General features: G+C 42.9%; 1 protein-coding gene across 5 annotated transcripts in view; it reads left to right on the forward strand.

Moving 5' to 3' along the window:
- Positions 1-13,883: 13,883 nt before the first annotated feature.
- ARHGEF37 (Rho guanine nucleotide exchange factor (GEF) 37) overlaps positions 13,884-18,324 on the forward strand; it is a 92,395-nt gene continuing 87,954 nt past the window's right edge. For 4 of the 5 annotated variants that reach the window (XR_826174.1, XR_826173.1, XM_010850538.1 and 1 more), the window contains exon 1: positions 13,884-14,192. The gene's annotated coding sequence lies outside the window, so the exon portion shown is untranslated. Of the gene's footprint in view, positions 14,193-14,299; positions 14,428-18,324 lie in introns of those variants that run through there. The other variant, XM_010850539.1, reaches the window with a different exon arrangement.

Raw genomic sequence — 18,324 nt, forward strand, 5'->3', positions numbered from 1 at the left:
AATGCCTGAGGCTTTAACTCATTTGTCTGCCATGAACATTCTGCAATGTAATAATTGAATGCCAGAGATGTGTCCTGACAGGAAATTCAAATCATTGATGTTCAATGCACAGGTTAAAGACCTTGTCAAGGCCAGACCTTGAAGGGCACTGTGTAAGTTGAAATGCCTAGGTTCCCCCTGAGTTCCCCACTTCACCCCCATTTATCTTGTTCTGGTCAGTCTATCTGACCTAGCAGTATTTACCTATCAAATTATATTTTACAATTTCTATTTTAATAACAAACTATTAATTCCTGGACACGCACTGTCATGCATGGCATTTGGGGATATTTGTGTAGCTACCTTTTATTTGTAAGAATTTCTTCAGCGTTTTGGGGTTTCTGACGTTGCTCTGTCCCTTTTCTCAGCCTCTTTTCTTTTCCCTTGCATTGTTCATTAGCAAGGGCATGAAACCCTGCTCCCAATGACTCATTATTACTCACCATAGTAATCTACTTTTCTTTGTGAGGCTCAGTTCAGAAGATGCTTGAGTTGCCATTCCTGAGAACAGGTCCTAAGAGCACATCCTGTTAACTCTCATCTCTCCATGCTAATGCCAAGAAGCACTGATACTGATCACAGAAAGTCGAACAGCTGCTTCATTTGATGTTGGCCAAGCCTGACACCACTGCAAGACGACTTTCTGCAGTAAGCAGAGACCAGGATCTGATTGGGGGGAAAAAAAAGAACTCTGGATTGTAGGCTCCTAATCCACAAAGCAAAGGAAATCAAATTGTATTTATAGAGCCCTAGAAAGGGCTCATAAAATTCATAAAGTAATTTGTCATACGCTAAATTGTACTTTTCATGACCAGTTTTAGAGATAGGTAAATCATCCCTTGTTATATATGAAACCGAGGAAGGCCCTGTGGAGCTTCCAGGCACAGAGGACCTTTTGTCCCCTGTTTTGTATAGGCAAGATTCCATGACCTTCCCTGAGTTCCAAAGTGCAGATTCGAACCAGTTGCCAATTAAGGGAGGAGCAGCCAAGAAACTATCTGAATCAAGATTAAAGGGACTAGAGAATCTCATCAAGATTAGAGACTGGACCACATGAGATGAGATTAAGGGCGTGCAAACCCTACTGTCATCCTAATCTTGTCAGAGACCTCACCCTTAAACCATTGTTATAAAACCTTTATCATATCCTCCGCAGGTTGAGACATAGATTTTTGAGGCAGACACTCAGTGTGTCTCCCTTTGCCTGTTAAAACATCACCCAAAGCTGTCTCCAAGATTAGATTCGGCACCATACAGAGAGACTGAGCTTTCAGTAACGTGTTCATCTTGTGTCTGAGAAAGCTGAAGCTCTGGAGAGGTCTGGTGACTTACCCAACAGCTCTAGCTTTTGTGAACTCCCTAAGATCCTGGAAAAGAGAAGCAGATGTTTTTCAAGAAAGTTTATGAAACTTCTGTTTTTAAGGTGCACATTAATGGGACCCAAACTCTCTTGCATTTGCAGCTCACTTCTTGAAATTATGTACATGTCCTCTAGAATTTGCTTGGGCAAATCTTTATCCATGGGCATTGGAAACCCCTTGGTTTCTGCATTGAAGCTGTTCCAGTTTTGTCAATGGCACCCCACTCCAGTACTCTTGCCTGGAAAATCCCACAGATGGAGGAGCTTGGTAGGGTGCAGTCCATGGGGTCGCTAAGAGTCGGAGATGACTGAAGCGACTTCACTTTCACTTAAGATCCATAGTAATCCCTGTTCTTTCTCACACTTAGCGTGTCCTGTTCAGACCCTTGGTGCCTGCTGTAGATCTGGATAGGGACTATATTAGCAGTCACTACCTCAGTGGATGTACAGTGGACTTAAATCATCCCCCTCCAGCTGATTGACCCAGCCCATCTTCAGCTCAACTGACCTCTCGGCGTCAGAGTTCTGTCACTTGAGCTCAAGCAGGATCCGGGTCCTGACTTCCATCTGTGTCTGAACTACACTTTTGAGGGCTGACACCCATCTCCTCCATGTCTGATGTTACGAGGATCAGTGAACCAGTTGACAGCTCAAATCCTATAGTCTTTGGCTGTACAACTGGTTCATTGACCCTGGCTACCTGACCTCAATTATTTACCTCCAGTCATTCCTCCTTGACGGAGAAGGCAATGGCACCCCACTCCAGTACTCTTGCTTGGAAAATCCCATGGATGGAGGAGTCTGGTAGGCTGCAGTTCATGGAGTCGCTAAGAGTTGGACACAGCTGAGCGACTTCAGTTTCACTTTTCACTTTCATGCATTGGAGAAGGAAATGGCAACCCACTCCAGTGTTCTTGCCTGAAGAATCCCAGGGACAGGGGAGCCTGGTGGGCTGCCGTCTATGGGGTTGCACAGAGTCAGACACGACTGAAGCGACTTAGCAGCAGCAGCATCCCTCCTTGACAGCGATGCATACGTTTACCTCACTAGTGTTTATTACTTCTGCCTCTCCCTCTTTCATATTCTAAAGCCAACTGACGTATTTAAATGTTAGTCCCCAATCAGACTTTCCAGACCCTCTTTACTTTCTCTCAGACCCTGAACCTGATCTGAACTCCTAAGACTGCTTCTTATCCGTGTTCTTCTAGGCTAGGCAAATGATAGACCCTTTTAACCTATATGAAACTTGTATTTTTAATATTTTCTTTTGTTGCTTAGAATTTCAAATTCTTGACCTTCTTAGCTTATATTTTCTTGGCCCACACTATGTCACTGGTTACCATACCTTCTGCTTAGTTGAAATGGGATATGTAAAACCACTGTGTTTAAGCCATAAACCTTATACAAATGTATCCTGCTGTTGTTATTAGGCAATTCAAGTCAGAGGTGTTTCTAACCTTTCTGGTGGAGGAAGACAGGCTGTCAGCTGAAACAGGAACTTAACAGTTATCGCCCAAACCAAAAATAAGACAAGTGTAACAACTATGACACTACTCCATCTGAATTCTTTATGTAGTTGATTCCTTCTGACAAGGTCGCCAACACAGGCATTTAAGATGTGTCATAGAAAACAGAAATAAAATATTCTAGGCTATTCTAAAGGTCTCAGAATCATTCCTCTAATCAACCTGAAGATACTGAGTTACTAGATGGCACCTACTCTGATTGACTTTCCCATGCCAAGGTAATAATTACTTTCAATGTTTATACAGCATTATATACAGTCTTGTTCTTATCCATCTTATCTTCTGCCCAAAAAAAAAAAAAGTTTTTCTGGGGAAAATAATTTCATTATTTTAAATTTTTAGGTGGTGTGACTGAGCCCCAGAGATTTTAGTTAACTTGCCTAAGTGCACTAAATGACTTAAGAGTGCATTTTATACTTGAACTCAGATTTTTATTCTCACTCTAAAGAATCTGCTTTTTTTATTTCTCTAGCCCATGCATCTCAGAACTGTAAAACATCCTGGGAAGGAAACTGCTCATTTATTTCAAGATTAAGTAAAGATATAAAAGCAGATATCCACTTAACAGATCACATAATATGCCTCAGAAAGGTATGTTCAAGTATCCACACCAGATTATGGTTTTCAATAATTATACAATGCTGCCATCTTGTGGATATGCTGGCTTCTATGGCCCAGAATCAGCTAGTTGGATCTGAGCATTCAACTGTTAAATGCCCAGGAAAGGGCTGGAGTTGAGGAACTTAGAATAACATTTGAGGGGCCAAGTAAGTGTTAGAAGTTTGAGCAAACCTATTGTGCTTTCTGCACAATACCAGGGGCTTCCTCTATGACTCAGTGGGTTTGATCCCTGGGTGGGAAGGATCCCCTGGAGGAGGAAATGGCAACCCACTGCAGTATTCCTGCCTGGGAAATCCCATGGACAGAGGAGCCTGTGGGCAACAGTCTGTGGAGTCGCAAAGAATCAGACATGACTGAACACACACACACATTGTACTTTCTGAACAAGATCAAACATTGTTAATATTTGAATGCTCTGGACACGACTGAATGACTAACACATATGATATAAAGTTAGTGCATCTTATATTACCTGTTAAGGGGATAAGAGAGAAAAAAAAAACAAAGATATATCTTTTTCGTATGGATAACCAGTTATTCTTGCATCACTGGTTGAAAAACTTTCTTCTCCTTGTCTTAGTTTGAGATGCTATAACAAAATACCATAGATCTGGAGGCTCTCATGGATCTGGAGGCTGAAAGTCTGAGATCTGGGTTCCAGCAAAGTCAGCTTCTGGTGAAGGCCTTCTTCCAAGTTGGCATACTTGTATTTTCACATGGCAGAAAGCAGTTACAGATTGTCAAGAAAAGTAAACATCACACAAGGACTTTGCTTCCTCTCTGAGGAAAGAGTTAACATATTTTCAGTTGTATACAACATGTATCATGGTAGGTGGAAGTATGACCTTGATATTGTCTTTATTTGGAGATAAGTATGGTTTAAGGGGAGAAGGCAATGGCAACCCACTCCAGTACTCTTGCCTGGAAAATCCCATGGACGGAGGAGCCTGGTAAGCTGCAGTCCTTGGGGTCACTAAGAATCAGATATGACTGAGCGACTTCACTTTCCCTTTTCACTTTCATGCTTTGGAGAAGGAAGTGGCAACCCACTCCAGTGTTCTTGCCTGGAGCATCCCAGGGACAGGGGAGCCTGGTGGGCTGCCATCTATGGGGTCACTCAGAGTTGGACATGACTGAAGCGACTTAGCAGCAGCAGCAGCATGGTTTAAGGAGATGCATGTGTGTGCCAAGTTGACAAGGGATGAACTTGTGATAATAAATTTTATGTGTTATCTCAGCTGGGCCATAGTACCCAGATATTTGCTCAAACATTATTTTGGATGTTTATGTGAAGGTATTTTGGGGGAATGAAATTAACATTTAAGTAGGTGGACTTTGAGTAAAGCAAAATACCCTCCATAATATGAGTGGGCCGCATCCAGTCATTTGAAGGTCTTCATAGAAAAAAGATTGACATCTCCCAAGCAAGAAGGAGTTACAGAAGACAGCTTTGGAACTCTTTGCAACCCTTCCTGGGTCTCAATCTGCTGGTCTACCCTGCAGATTTCGAATTTATCAAGTTTTCACAATCACATGAGCTAATTCATTAAAATAAATCTCTCTCTTTGTCGTCCCCCCACCCTTCCACCCCATCCTGTTGGTTCTTTTTCTATAATGCATTCCTTCACTTTATTCAGGTCACTGCTAAAATGTTCTCTTCTTAGAAACACTTTTCATAACCAAATTATTTAAAATAGGCCCTTACATATACCCCCTTGCCACACCTAGTTACTTTTCAGCTCTTTATTTTCCTTCAAGCATTTACTAGTCTCTAAAATTATATATATACATGTATATATGGAAGAAAGTGTGAAAGTGTTAATTGCTCAGTCATGTCTGACTCTTTGCAACCCGCCAGGCTCCTCTGTCTGTATAATTCTCCAGGCAAGAATACTGGATTCTTTTCTTCTTGAGGAGGAACCTCATTTTCTCCTCCAGGGAATCTTCCCAACCCAAAGATCGAACCTGGGTCTCCTGCATTGCAGGCAGATTCTTTACCATCTGAGCCACCAGATGGTGGCTGCTAGTGGTAAAGAACCTGTCTGCCAATGCAAGAAACGTGGAGACATAAGAGACACAGTTTCGATCTCTGGGTTGGGAAGATCCCCTGGAGGAGGGCATGGCAACCTACTCCAGTACTCTTGCCTGGAGAATTCCAAGGAGCTTGGCAGAGGAGCTTGGCAGGCTGCAAACCATAGGGTCACAGAGCTGGACATGACTGAAGTGACTTAGCATGCGTGTGATATATATCCCTGGTAGCTCAGATGGTAAAGAATCTGCCTGCAATGCAGGTAACCTAGATTTGATCCCTGGGTTGGGGAGATCCCCTGGAGAAGGAAATGGCAACCCACTCCAGTATTCTTGCCTGGAGAATTCCATGGACAGAGGAGTCTGGTGGACTATAGTCCATGGGGTTGCAAAGAGGCAGACACAACTAAGCTACTGACAAACAAACACACTCTTTGCTTTACTAGAACACTTGCTCAATGAGACAGGAACTCTTTCTGTATTGTTCACTAATGTAGTCCCAGTTCAGTGCCTACCTCAATAATAGTTGTTGAATTCTTGAGTGGAATATATGTATATATAATATAGGTTTACATATATACATATTCTTCCTATGACTGAAACCTGCCTTTTTTCAGTTATCTATAGCATGGACTTCTTCACATGGACCTTGTTCTTTTAATTGGTTGTGTTTATTGCATGGTGTGGACATGCTGGAATTTATTTAACTTTCTTCTATTGACAGTTTTTGAGTGGTTTTTGGCTCTTCATTTTGAGTTTTTTTAAGTAACAAACCACTACTATATGCATATATCTTTGTGCACTTGTGTGTGAATTTCTCTAGGATAAATTAATAGAAGTGAGATTTCTGAGTCAGATAGGTTTTGTCAACTCACACTCTTGCAATGTGGTTATACCCTTACCCTTGCTGATTCTTAAATACGTGGCAGCAAGCCTTTGAGGCTGTACTCTAGGGCTGAGTGCATACTGCAGGAGAGGGAGTTTCCTTTTCTCCCTAGATATCTTTCTCTCTTTTTTTTTTTTCCTAGATATCTTTCTCATGCAATTTTTAGGAAAGCATTGCTTTGACCCGACTGAAGGGACCTCCTATTAGAAACCTATGAATAAAAATCTGATACTCCAATAATTCAAACAATGTTTGAGATGATACTGGTCAGATATTTCAACTGTAGTTTTACTTGGCAGTGTGAAACACACCAGGTGAAACACAGCAATTGAAGGAAGTAGTTTGTAAGGACGTTTAATAAAAGTCCAGCTCTCCTCCCAGCTTTATCTGACTGCTCCTTCTGTCTTTTTGCTGGCTCCCTTTTCTCTGCCTGCCCCTTGGCTGTTTTCACCAGGTCTTTGTCCTTAGTCTTTTTTTTTTGTTTACGACCTTCCTATTTTCCTAGTTTGATCTCATTCATTCTTGCAGTTTCCTATACAGTAGACATGCCAGTGACCTCCAAATCTATATTGCTAAGTCAAATTTCTCTTTTCTGGAACCTTATATCCATCTTCCCACTGGATATCCTTACTAGGTTAAGCCACAGGGGTCAGCTAGTTCCAAACTGGTTGTATTACTTGCCCCCAAACCTTTGTTCCCAGCCTGTTCCTTCTCTAGGATGGTTTTTCTTTAGTGAAGGCTACCAATCTTTTTTTTAATTCTTTAAAATTTTTTTATTTTTATTTTTATTTATTTGGCCGTGATGGGTCTTATTTGCGACATGCAGGATCTTTAGTTGAAGCATGTGAATTCTTAGTTGTGGCATGTGTAATCCAGTTTCCTGATCAGGGATCAAACCCAGGCCCCCTGAACTGGGAGTGCAGAGTCTTAGCCACTGGACCACCAAGGAAGTCCCCTAAAATTCTAGTAATATCATGCTATCCTCATTCCTCAGTGACTCCTCCATTGCCTACAGGTGAAATATAAATTCCTTAGCGTGGCATACATGCCTTGCATGATCTGGTACCTGCCTGTCTTGCCAGTTCTGACTGTAACTGCACATCCGAATATGTGTCATTCAGTCCCGTTACAATGAAGTGATTGCAGTTTCTGAAAAACACAAGGTAGTTGCATATTGTTATGCCCTGCATGCAGTCCTTTCTACCTTTATATTTTTATCTGCTTGGTAAGAATTCTCCTTAAAGACTCAGCAGGAAGGGTCACCTTATCTTTGGCTCCCCAGGCTCCCTGTAGAATTGCTCTCTCCCTCCTGCAGCATATACTGTTGGCAGCCTACCCAAGAACATTCCTTCTTAATTTTCCTCTTTTCGGGTAAGACTCCAATTTTGTCAAGGGTACATGACTAATGTTTCAGAAGGGAGCTGGCCCAATGTTGAATCTTCCTTCATATAAGCCAGTCAGTGATTGGTTTAGGTTATGATTAGTTATGGACATTCTATCCTAGTCTATGATGTAGACAAAGTCTGCTGGAGAGCTTTTTGGAATGCTCGAGCTCTTGAAGAGACACACAGCCAGAGATGGTCTTTTCTTCTGATGGATATTGTATTTTGTGGATGAATTGGATTTCTGATACTCAAACCAAAAAAGTACTAATTAATATACAGAATACAGTAGAAGCAAAGTATGTTCCTCCAAACTGGGCTAACAAATCATGATGGTAATGGGTTAAAATCAATTGCTAGAACTCAGGCACATAATCAACTATAGAGCTCCAGCAAAGTAGATTTAGAGGGACTCTTTTCTATAGATTAAGAACAGGACTATTCCAGAACTCAAGACTGGGTCTGTGTAGGGAAGTTATGGTCTTGCCTATTGGAGGAGGGAGCTAGAAAAACTGGAAGGGAAGAGAGAACAGCTCTGTCCTTAGAAGGGTTATTATACCTGCAAAGAGCCAGGAACCCACAGGGAAGCCATTGGAAACAAGGAAGAGTGAGAAACAGAAGAGGTACTGAGTAGTGTTTCTCAGTACAAATTAGCAAACTGGCCCAGGGAGGGTATGACACACTGGAAGAAGTGCAGGCTTTGGAGCTATCCTGCTGAGGTTGCAGTCCCAATTCTGCTACTTCTAGCAGCAAGGCCTTCTGGCAAGTTTCTGAATCACTCTAAACCTCAGGTTTCTCATTTGTTAAAAAAAAAAAAAAAGTTGGTAATACTTTTCTTTTAGGGCTGATTAGCAGAGTATCTGGGGTTCCCAAGCAGTGCTAGTGGTAAAGAACCTGCCTGCCAGTGCAGGAGATGAAAGAGACATGGGTTCAATCCCTGGGTCAGGAAGATCCCCTGGGAAAGGGCATAGCAACCCACTCCAGTATTCTTGCCTGGAAAATTCTATGGACGGAGGAGCCTGGCGGGCATAGCATCACAAAGAGTCGAACAAGACTCAGTGTGCACACTTGAGTCTTGAGCAGAGTATCTGGCCTACAATAAGGGCTCAATAAAGCAGACACTCTTGTTATAAAATATTTTATGTATTAGTAATGAGGTTAATATACTAACCTGCTATTTGATAAAAGTTTAATTCTGCTAAAGACCCAGCAACCAATCATTTCTTGACTTGTCTTTCTGACAATATCTCAGAAGATAAAAGAAATGATTCAAGAAACATACATTTGGATTTAGTAGAATTTTTTTAGAATGGTGATGGGAATCTTTGGAGAAAACAACCAGATGAGAGAAAGTATGGAGTAGGAGTAGACTTGGCTATGCGCTCATCACCTGTGAACCAGTTACTTTATCTCTCTGAGCTTCAGTTTCCTGATCTGTAAAATGCAAATAATATCTATCATATAGAATGTCAGGATTAGAAATAATCCATGAAAAATTTCTAGCATGTACTAGGCATTCAATAAGTAGCACCTTTTTTTTTTTTTTTCACTTTATTTGGCTGCACTGAATCTTTATTGCTGCGTGTGGGCTTTCTCTAGTTGTGGCAAGTGGGGGCTACTCTTTAGTTGCGGTGCACTGACTTCTCATTACAGTGGCTTCTCTTGTTGGAGAGCACAGGTCGAGGCAGCTCAGCAGTTGTGGCTCATGGGCTTAGTTGCCCTGTGGCATGTGGGATCTTCCCAAACCAGGGATTGAACTTGTGTCCACTGCATTGCAAGGTGGATTCTTTTTTTTTTTTTGCAAGGTGGATTCTTAACCACTGGACCACCAGGGAAGTCCAAGTAGCATCTATTTTTATTATTACTGTAGAAATTAGAGTAGTAAATTTTATAGAATTAAAATATATATAGGAGACTGAAACTCTAAAAGACAGCCACCTCTTCTGGTTTTGAGAGTTCAGTTCAGGTGCTGTATTAAGCATTTTGTAGAGATTATACTTTTTGCTTCTTTCCATTCTGGCCTACAAAATGTTAGAAGACTGTATAGTGGACATTTGTCACATTCCTGGCAGTCCAGCCTCCAAATTGCCTCTAGAAGTTTGGGGAATATGCCACAGTGGGGGGCAGGCCCCCACATCTCACTCATGGAAGCCAAAAGGCTCTGGTCTCAGTTCTCCCTGATTGTTGTCTGCTTGGGAACCAAGCCTGACTGAGTAGCCCATCCTTCCAAGATTGTGATTCTGGAGATAGGAACCAAGAGAAGCAGGCAGTGTGTAAAATTTGCTCTGGTAGTGGCAACGTTCAGCATCACGCAGCGAGGGCAGCTGGGTCAGCTATGGCACCCAGTCCCCAGGGCATTGCCAGTGTCCAGCATCAGCATCCTCCCTATGGCCTGGTTTCTTTTGTGGGTCTGGCCACCCAGCCTCTGGTGCCTCCTGTATTCTTAGCTTGGTTTTCTAGAATCAATCTTTCCATTGATTCTTTGACCTTCCCAATACTCCCCAATTTACCCCAAAAGTAAATTCCTTTTCTGCTTCACTTAAAGTGAATTTGTTTTCGCTGTGTACAGCCAAAAGACTGACTAGTACATTGTCTTTAGGTAATGCTGCTAAGTCACTTCAGTCGTGTCCGACTCTGTTTGACCCCATAGACAGCAGCCCACCAGGCTCCCCCATCCCTGGGATTCTCCAGGCAAGAACACTGGAGTGGGTTGCCATTTCCTTCTCCAATGCATGAAAGTGAAAAGTGAAAGTGAAGTCGCTCAGTCGTGTGCGACTCAGCAACCCCATGGACTGCAGCCTACCAGGCTCCTCCGTCCATGGGATTTTCTAGGCAAGAGTATTGGAGTGGGGTGCCACCGCCTTCTCCATTTAGGTAATGCTCAAGCCCAAAGAGTCCGATGCTGCTGCTTTTACTACAGATCTCTGGATAAAGTCATGGTCAAATATGCAACTGTTCTGGGAGTTCTGTCTTGGTTCCTTTTAAAAGCCCATGCACCTCAGGGAAAATATCTGCTGCCCCACCATAAACCACCTATTCTCTACCTCCCATGACTTCTTTTTAAAATTTTAATTAATTAATTTATTCATGGCCACACTGAGTCTTCACTGCTGTGAGTAGGCCTCTGCTTGTGGTGGGTTCTCTTTTGGAGGACAGGCTTTAGAGTGTAGGCTCAGTAGTTGTGGCTCATATGCTTAGTTGCCTCATGGCATGTGGATTTTCTCGGACCAGGAATTGAACCATGTCCCCTGCATTAGTGGGTAGATTCTTTACCACTGGTCCACTGGGAAGTTCCCTCTATCTCCTAAAACTTCTTAATTCACACTCGTTCACTCACCCAGTCAACAATCACTTATTCAATGCCTTCTACGTACAAGGCAATATGCCAGGCACAAGAATCCAAAGATCAATAAGCTGTAGCCCTGACAGCATACTTTGAAATTTTGAACCAGGTTAATATACTTTCTTAAATAAATAAATTAAAAAACCTATCACTCTGTTGAGGGTACAAGTGAAGGGAACTCTTTATCTTTGAGTTAGTATCCCTGGGGATAAGTTGATGTCCATTTCTTTGTAAATGTTCTAGAAATCAATCCAAAAAGGCAATTGGATTCCTTTGTTAGAAGTTTCCAGTCAAAACAAAGTAGCTCTCAAAAGCTCTGAGAAAAGAATACCTCTTCTGAAGCTGACAGCTAGATTTCTGCTCATCAGAATATTTGTGACTAGGATGAAAGATGGGGAATTAGTGCCAATGCATTAGAAATTTAACTCAAGATAACCCTTAGTCCTAAAATAGAATTTTTAAAAAATCAAATAAAAATACCATCCAGCTTCTCTCCTTTTCCTTAAATCCAGGGAAGTAGGAACCCTACTACCTCTTGAACCCCTATATTATAGTAATCTGTCCAGAAGGTTTGACATTTCTCTCTTAAATCAGAAAATTCAACACAAGCAAGGAAGAAGGGCATATATTAGTAATGGAAAGTAAACAGGTAAATCAGATGATCCCAGACACCTGGGATAAGTGGTCTGTCTCACACACACAGGAACATAAAGTGAGGTGTTGAGCACTCACAAGACTCTCACTCACAAACTGGAAGTCTGATCTAGCTGTCAGACTAGTCTTGGGGATCAAGTCTTCACTCCCTGGGTGACTTTGAAAAAGTCACTTAACCACTCTAGGACTCAAATTCTCTTCAGATTTCCTTCTGAATTGGAAGGAAACTTAGAGATCACCTAAACTAGTCTTTAACTTTTGTATTCTTCTTTGAAGCATCCCCAGTATTCCTCTGTGGTTGAATTCTGACTTTTAATGACAGGATGCCCACTCTCCCCATGCAACTGATATCATTTTTTAAACACTCTGATTGGTAGATAAGTTCTCCCTCACATATTTGCAATTTGTCTCCCTAATAGCATTCCTCAGGCTGGTGATGTCGAAGGTCATACAGGTGCAGTCTGATCCATGGAAAACTCTTTAAGAAAGCTCTCAACTTTGCTTTTTTCCTCCACAGACTAAAACCATCCCCTCCTCTTCTATTGTTCTCATCCATCACATTCATTTTAATCTTCAATCCACCATTTTAATCTTCATATGTTTGTGGATGTAGAGTAGTGCTTAAGCAATCTGAGGCCTCAGACTGTCTGAATTTGAGTACTGGTCCTGTGTGACAGTGGACAAGTTATTATACTTTCTTTAGCTTCAATTTTTCCCTCTAAATGAGGATGATAAAAGTATGCCTTTCTCTTAGAGAAGTTTTGAATCTGATAGATGAGGAAATACAAATAAAATGTTTAGTATAGTACCTGGCACTGAGTAAGCAATATCATTAGCGCTATCATTAATAATAATGATAAAATTTACATGAGAATAAGAATGAATATTAGAATAGAAGGATTTAGAAAAGTTAATCTGGTCCTTTCATGACTCCATAAACAAGACTTAGTTGCCCTGACATGAAACTTTCCATACTTTTCATTAATGATCACTTTCAAGTGTGTGTTCATCATCCGGCTCACCCCAAGAGGGCAGGGACCTTGTCTGTGGTGCTGACTGCTGAATACCTGGTGCATTCAGTGTCCTGCTCACTACTATGAGTCACAGAAAAGGAAACGGGTGCAGGGAGTGATAGCTTACGGTGAACATGTCGGATTCGTGATCTCTGAAGATTTAGCTTGGGGACCAGGGACCAGGCTTGATCACTCAAGAGCTTTTGTATAGCAGAGTTTTATTAAAGTGAAAAAGGGACAGAGAACGCTTCTGACACAGACATCAGAAGGGGGACGGAGAGTGCCCCCGCCTGCTAGTTTTAGCAAGCTGTTTTATGTCTGTTAGAAAGCTATTCATCAGATAAGAGAGACACCTCAAGGCTGACGGAGCTTCACCAGGCCCCTCTCACAATATGCAGTTTTGAGATAGGATGGCATAAGGCGCGTCATCCCTCAGCCTTAAAACAATTGATATGAATTCTGGTTTGTTGAGCTATTATCAGCCAAAAGTTAGTCTTCGGTGGAACAATTTTGAAGAAAGGCAAATTCCAAAGCAAATACATAGTTTCATTAATGTAGCTTAAGAAAAACATTTCCATAAGAAAAACGCATTGGTTAGCTCAAGGACTAAGAAAAGTTAAGGTTAGGTGGAACCAGGTGTCCTCATAGCAACACAGAATTTTAAGACACTTGCAGCCTATTTCCTCTGATTGGAGACCCCTGGTCTTCCTGCCTGTTACCTTCTCAGGAAACTGGCAGATTTATCTAAGTTTGCGCAAAGGGCTCCCAGGAGAGCTAGGATAGGAGCCCAGAAGTCCTGGGCAGTCAACACTGAGAATTAAATAAAGGTCCAGCCCTAAAATTTGGTGATTCCGCCGAGAGCACAGATATTCAGTGATCTTGGGGTCACTATTGCTACCAGATGGTCTAACTGCTTGTCCCTGTTTTGAGGCTGGCTAGCCTGCGGGAGGAGTAGGTGCCTTAACAGAAACGGCGGATGGGCGGGTCACCCGGTGCTGCACCGACACCCACTTACATGGCTTCCTTCTGGCTCCGGGCCAGCGCACGGCTGTTGCTGCTGTCGCCGGGTCGCCCCAGCTGGGGCCCGCTCTAGGGAGCACCCAGCTGAAAACAACCTGCCTGCATATGGACAACTAACAAAGGCAGGAGCCAGGGCCGCCGCCTCCTGGCGCACGCACGTAGGCAGTGGGCAGAGCCGCGCCCGCCCGGGCCTTCTGTGGGAACAGTGCGCGCAGGCTCCAGCGCCGCGCGGGTCCGGGAGTCCTGCGTCTTTCCCACCCTGGCTGCGCAGTCCCCAGGGCAGCCGAGCTCCCCGTGGGAGCTGGCACCTTGCGAGCGCGGTGAGTCCACTCGGGCGATTGGGATGGCAGGATAGGGCCAGGGAGGCTCTTGGGAAATCAGCTGCTGCTGAGATCCTGGAAGGGAGGTGGGGGAGCGCGCGAGCGACTACGCCGGTCCGGGTTGCTGGTTGCTGGGTAGTTAGCTTTGTGTCTTGAGCCTAGTGGGAATGCGAGCAATCTGATACGTCTGACCCAATTGGGTCAGTTTACAGGTGGAAAACTGAGGCCCAGAGAGGTAAGCTGGCTTGGTAAAAACGAATTATTGTTCCTTATGTCTGTTTATCCCTCCCTGCTTCAGTGTAAAATTGGGGAGGACTTTTAATGAGACTCCATATATGTTAAAACAATGGAATAATACAAACGATGGTTAAAAAAAAAACTTTCCTTGACAAGGAAAGTATATTTATAAATAGGCAATCAAGGCCAGGGGAAAAGAGAACGGAAATCTGTGGTCCGTAGGTGAGCTGCCTGGGCCAAGAGCCCTCAGAGAAATAGTGCTAAGGCTGGGACTGGAAGCCAGAACTTCTGGCTCCCACTGCAGTACTCCCTGGACAGCAAGCACCACGAACTTAAGAGAATGGGTAAGTTGACCACTTGCCCAGGCAGTGGCTCGTGACCTTCTTGGGATCACTGACTCCTTAAAAACCTGAGTCTCCTTCCCAGGTTTCACACATAACCTTACATAGTTTCAGATTTGACAGCAGGACGAAGCATTCCTGCTGTGAGGAATGACTGAACGCTGGCCCTCAGGCTGCACTGTTTCAGAGCAGTTTATTTGCTTTAAAGGGAGGCAGCTGGTGAAGGAGTGTTCCTGCTCTGAGTTGAGACAGCGTCCTGAGGCCCCTAGCTGCCTGATCTCGCACAGTCTTTACCTATTCCAAGGCCCTGGTTTCTTTGTAAACTGGAGGAAAGATTGCTTCATCTTTCATATTGTTGTCAGACTACAGATGAATATTAAGTCCAGTGCCTGACAGTAATGGATGATCAATAAAAGGGCTGGTGCACACAACCCAGTGAGTCAAAGCCATGCCATTTAAGAAAGGGTGATGAACTGGGGAAAAATGGGCTGTATCCAAAGTAAAAGAAAACAAAAGTTACAAGTTAAAAATTTACAAATGTAAAGTCAGCCCTATAGTGGCTTACAAATGACTGCACATACCTTGGTGATGGTAACCTAAATAAGAGTGCACCTATTTAGAATAATCCTTCCCTGGTAGCTGGCTCAGTGGTAAAGAATCTGCCTGCAATGCAGGAGATACAGGTTTGATCCCTGGGTCAGGAAGATCCCTGGAGAAGGAAATGGCATCCCACACCAGTATTCTTGCCTGGGAGATCACATGGACAGAAGGGCTTGGCAGGCTACAGTCCATGGGGCCACAAAAGATCAGACAGGACTTAACAACTAAACAACAAATTTAGAATAATGTACTATACTCAATATTTGACCCAAGGTCAAATGCTGAAGGTAGAAACCAGCAGACATTCTAACAAGGACTGTTTATTGGGCCTCACATGCCCCTTTTGAATGGAGCCAGCATCTGTATAATTGTTTTTAAATGAGAAAAAAGAGGAGGACATACATGGGAAGCGGGGCTCCCCCCTCATCTTGCCCACCAATGGAGGCTCAGCTGAGTTTCTGCCAGGGTACAGGAGTTACTTGGCAGTTGGCTCAGATCCCTCTTGGATCAGTAGCTTGCTGTGGAAAACAGTGCCTTGGTTGATTCTGCTCTAGAACAGATAAATGGCTTTTTATTTAACTGATCAGGGAGGGTGGTTGTTTGGGTGCTGTAACTGAAGCAAAATGGCTTTTGCTGAGCTTGATTGTCCAAAGCCTATTGACAGGCTTAAGCTCTTTAAAATCTATGGATCCAAAATTATGAGGACAGGGCCTGGGCAATTTATCTATAAAAGGAACAGCCCTTTCCAAATACCGTGTTGTTTCCTTTCTCTACCATTTTAGGCCTTGCAAACAGAGGCAGGGAAGTATGGCTTAGGGCAAATAGCTGTTGTTTAATTTGGGTTAAGACACACACTACCTGTATGGTGGTTACATTCCTCACTGTGTATTTATAAAGGGCAGTTTTTCCTCAGGGAGAGAGAAGGAAAGAGAGAATGTGTATGTGTATGCCTGGACTGTGTCTTGTCCACTCTCTTCTTCACCCCCAATCAGTCATTTCTCAACCCAGAGAAGTCCTTTTTCTGCAAGCTTGGTGAATTTGGCAAATTCCTTACCATGGCATCCCACTCCAGTACTCTTGCCTGGAAAATTCCATGGATGGAGGAGCCTGGTAGACCCCAGTCCATGGGGTCGCTAAGAGTCGGACACGACTGAGTGACTTCCCTTTCACTTTTCACTTTCATGCATTGGAGAAGGAAATGGCAACCCACTCCAGTGTTCTTGCCTGGAGAATCCCACGGACGGGGGAGCCTGGTGGGCTGCTGTCTCTGGGGTCGCACAGAGTCCGACAGGACTGAAGTGACTTAGCAGTAGCAGTAGCAGTTACCTTGCTGGCTCTGTTGCCTAATTTTGTTTCGAAGTAACTCTCTTAGAAAGTTTTTTTTTTTTTTTTAATTTGATCTTTAGGTTCCAAACTCTTGGTGCTCTATGGGACAACAGAGCACATATACTCATTCACTTAGACAAAGTTTCTTATTTGAAGGCAGTCCATGTACACCTTCTTTACAGGGTACATGGGCTCACCCTGTACGGAAGGGATGTGCCTCTTCAGACTCACTGACTTCCTTCCTTCAACTATTCCTTAAGAGGACAAGAGTAAGAGCAGACCTTCTCAAGAAACTATAGCTCACTTGCATCAGAATTACCAAATCAATTCATGATGGCTTGTCAAAATGCCCCATCTGTGACCTACTGAATCACAGTTGTCAAGAGCTGAGCAGGAATTTGCATGCCTCTTAAAGAAAGAAATTATGGTTGCTGCAGAGAAGAATGAGGGGAAGAGATAGTTAGAGAATTTGGGATGGACATGTACACACTGCTATATTTAAAATGGATGATAACCAGCGAGGACCTACTGTATAGCTCATGAAACTCTGCTCAATGTTATGTGGCAGCATGGATGGAAAGGGTGTGGCGGAGGGAGAATGGATACTTATATACATGGCTGAGTCCCTTTGGTGTTATCTGAAACTATCACAACATTGTTAATCAGCTATACCCCAGTACAAAATAAAAATTAAAAAGAAATATACAACAACAACAACAAAAGAATTTGCATGCTTAGTAAGTGCACCTCTGGTTGCTTATGTGTGGGTTGGAGGTGGAGACTATTATTTACATACATCTGTATTTTTTGTCTAGTTATATAATGAATGAGAACCTCTTTTGTAAATTTTTTTTTTTTTTTTTTGGTCATGTAGCGTGGCGTGTGGGATTTTATTTCCGAATCCAGGGATCAAACCCGTACCCCTTGCCATGGAAACTCAGAGTCTCAACCACTAGACTACCAGGGAAGTCTTTTGCAATTTAAACAAACAAAAAATTCATGATGGCCAAAGAAAATATATTGATGGCAGATAAACACTTGGAAAGACGCTAAAGATCATTAGGGAAATGAACATTAAAACCACAAGCAGATAACCCTTCATGCAAAGACTGGCTACGTCAAGTGTTGTTGAGGTTATAGAACTCATACACTGCTGGTGGGAATATAAAATGGTACAACCACTTTTTAAAAAGTATGACATCTTTTAAAAATATACATCAGGACTTCCCTGGTGGTCCAGGGGCTAAGACTCCATGCTCCTAATTCAGGGGGCCAGGGTTCAGTCCCTGGTCAGGGAACTAGATATCACCTGCCACAACTAAGACCTGGCACAGCCAAATAAATAAAATGAATACTAAAAAAAATACACCTATCTTGTAATCTAAACATTGCATTCCTAAAAAAAAAGTGACAAACGTTGCATTCCTAGGTCCAGCTTTATTGTAATAGAGAAACAAGAACCAACCAAATTTTATTCAGTGTGTAGATAACTATGGTATATTTATATAATGTTATACTACTTGCCAGAGAAGGCAATGGCACCCGACTCCAGTACTCTTGCCTGGAAAATCCCATGGATGGAGGAGCCTGGTAGGCTGTAGTCCATGGGGTCACTAGGAGTCAGACAC

Source organism: Bison bison, unplaced genomic scaffold, assembly GCF_000754665.1.
Source record: "Bison bison bison isolate TAMUID 2011002044 unplaced genomic scaffold, Bison_UMD1.0 scf7180017864291, whole genome shotgun sequence".
NCBI lineage: Eukaryota > Metazoa > Chordata > Mammalia > Artiodactyla > Bovidae > Bison > Bison bison.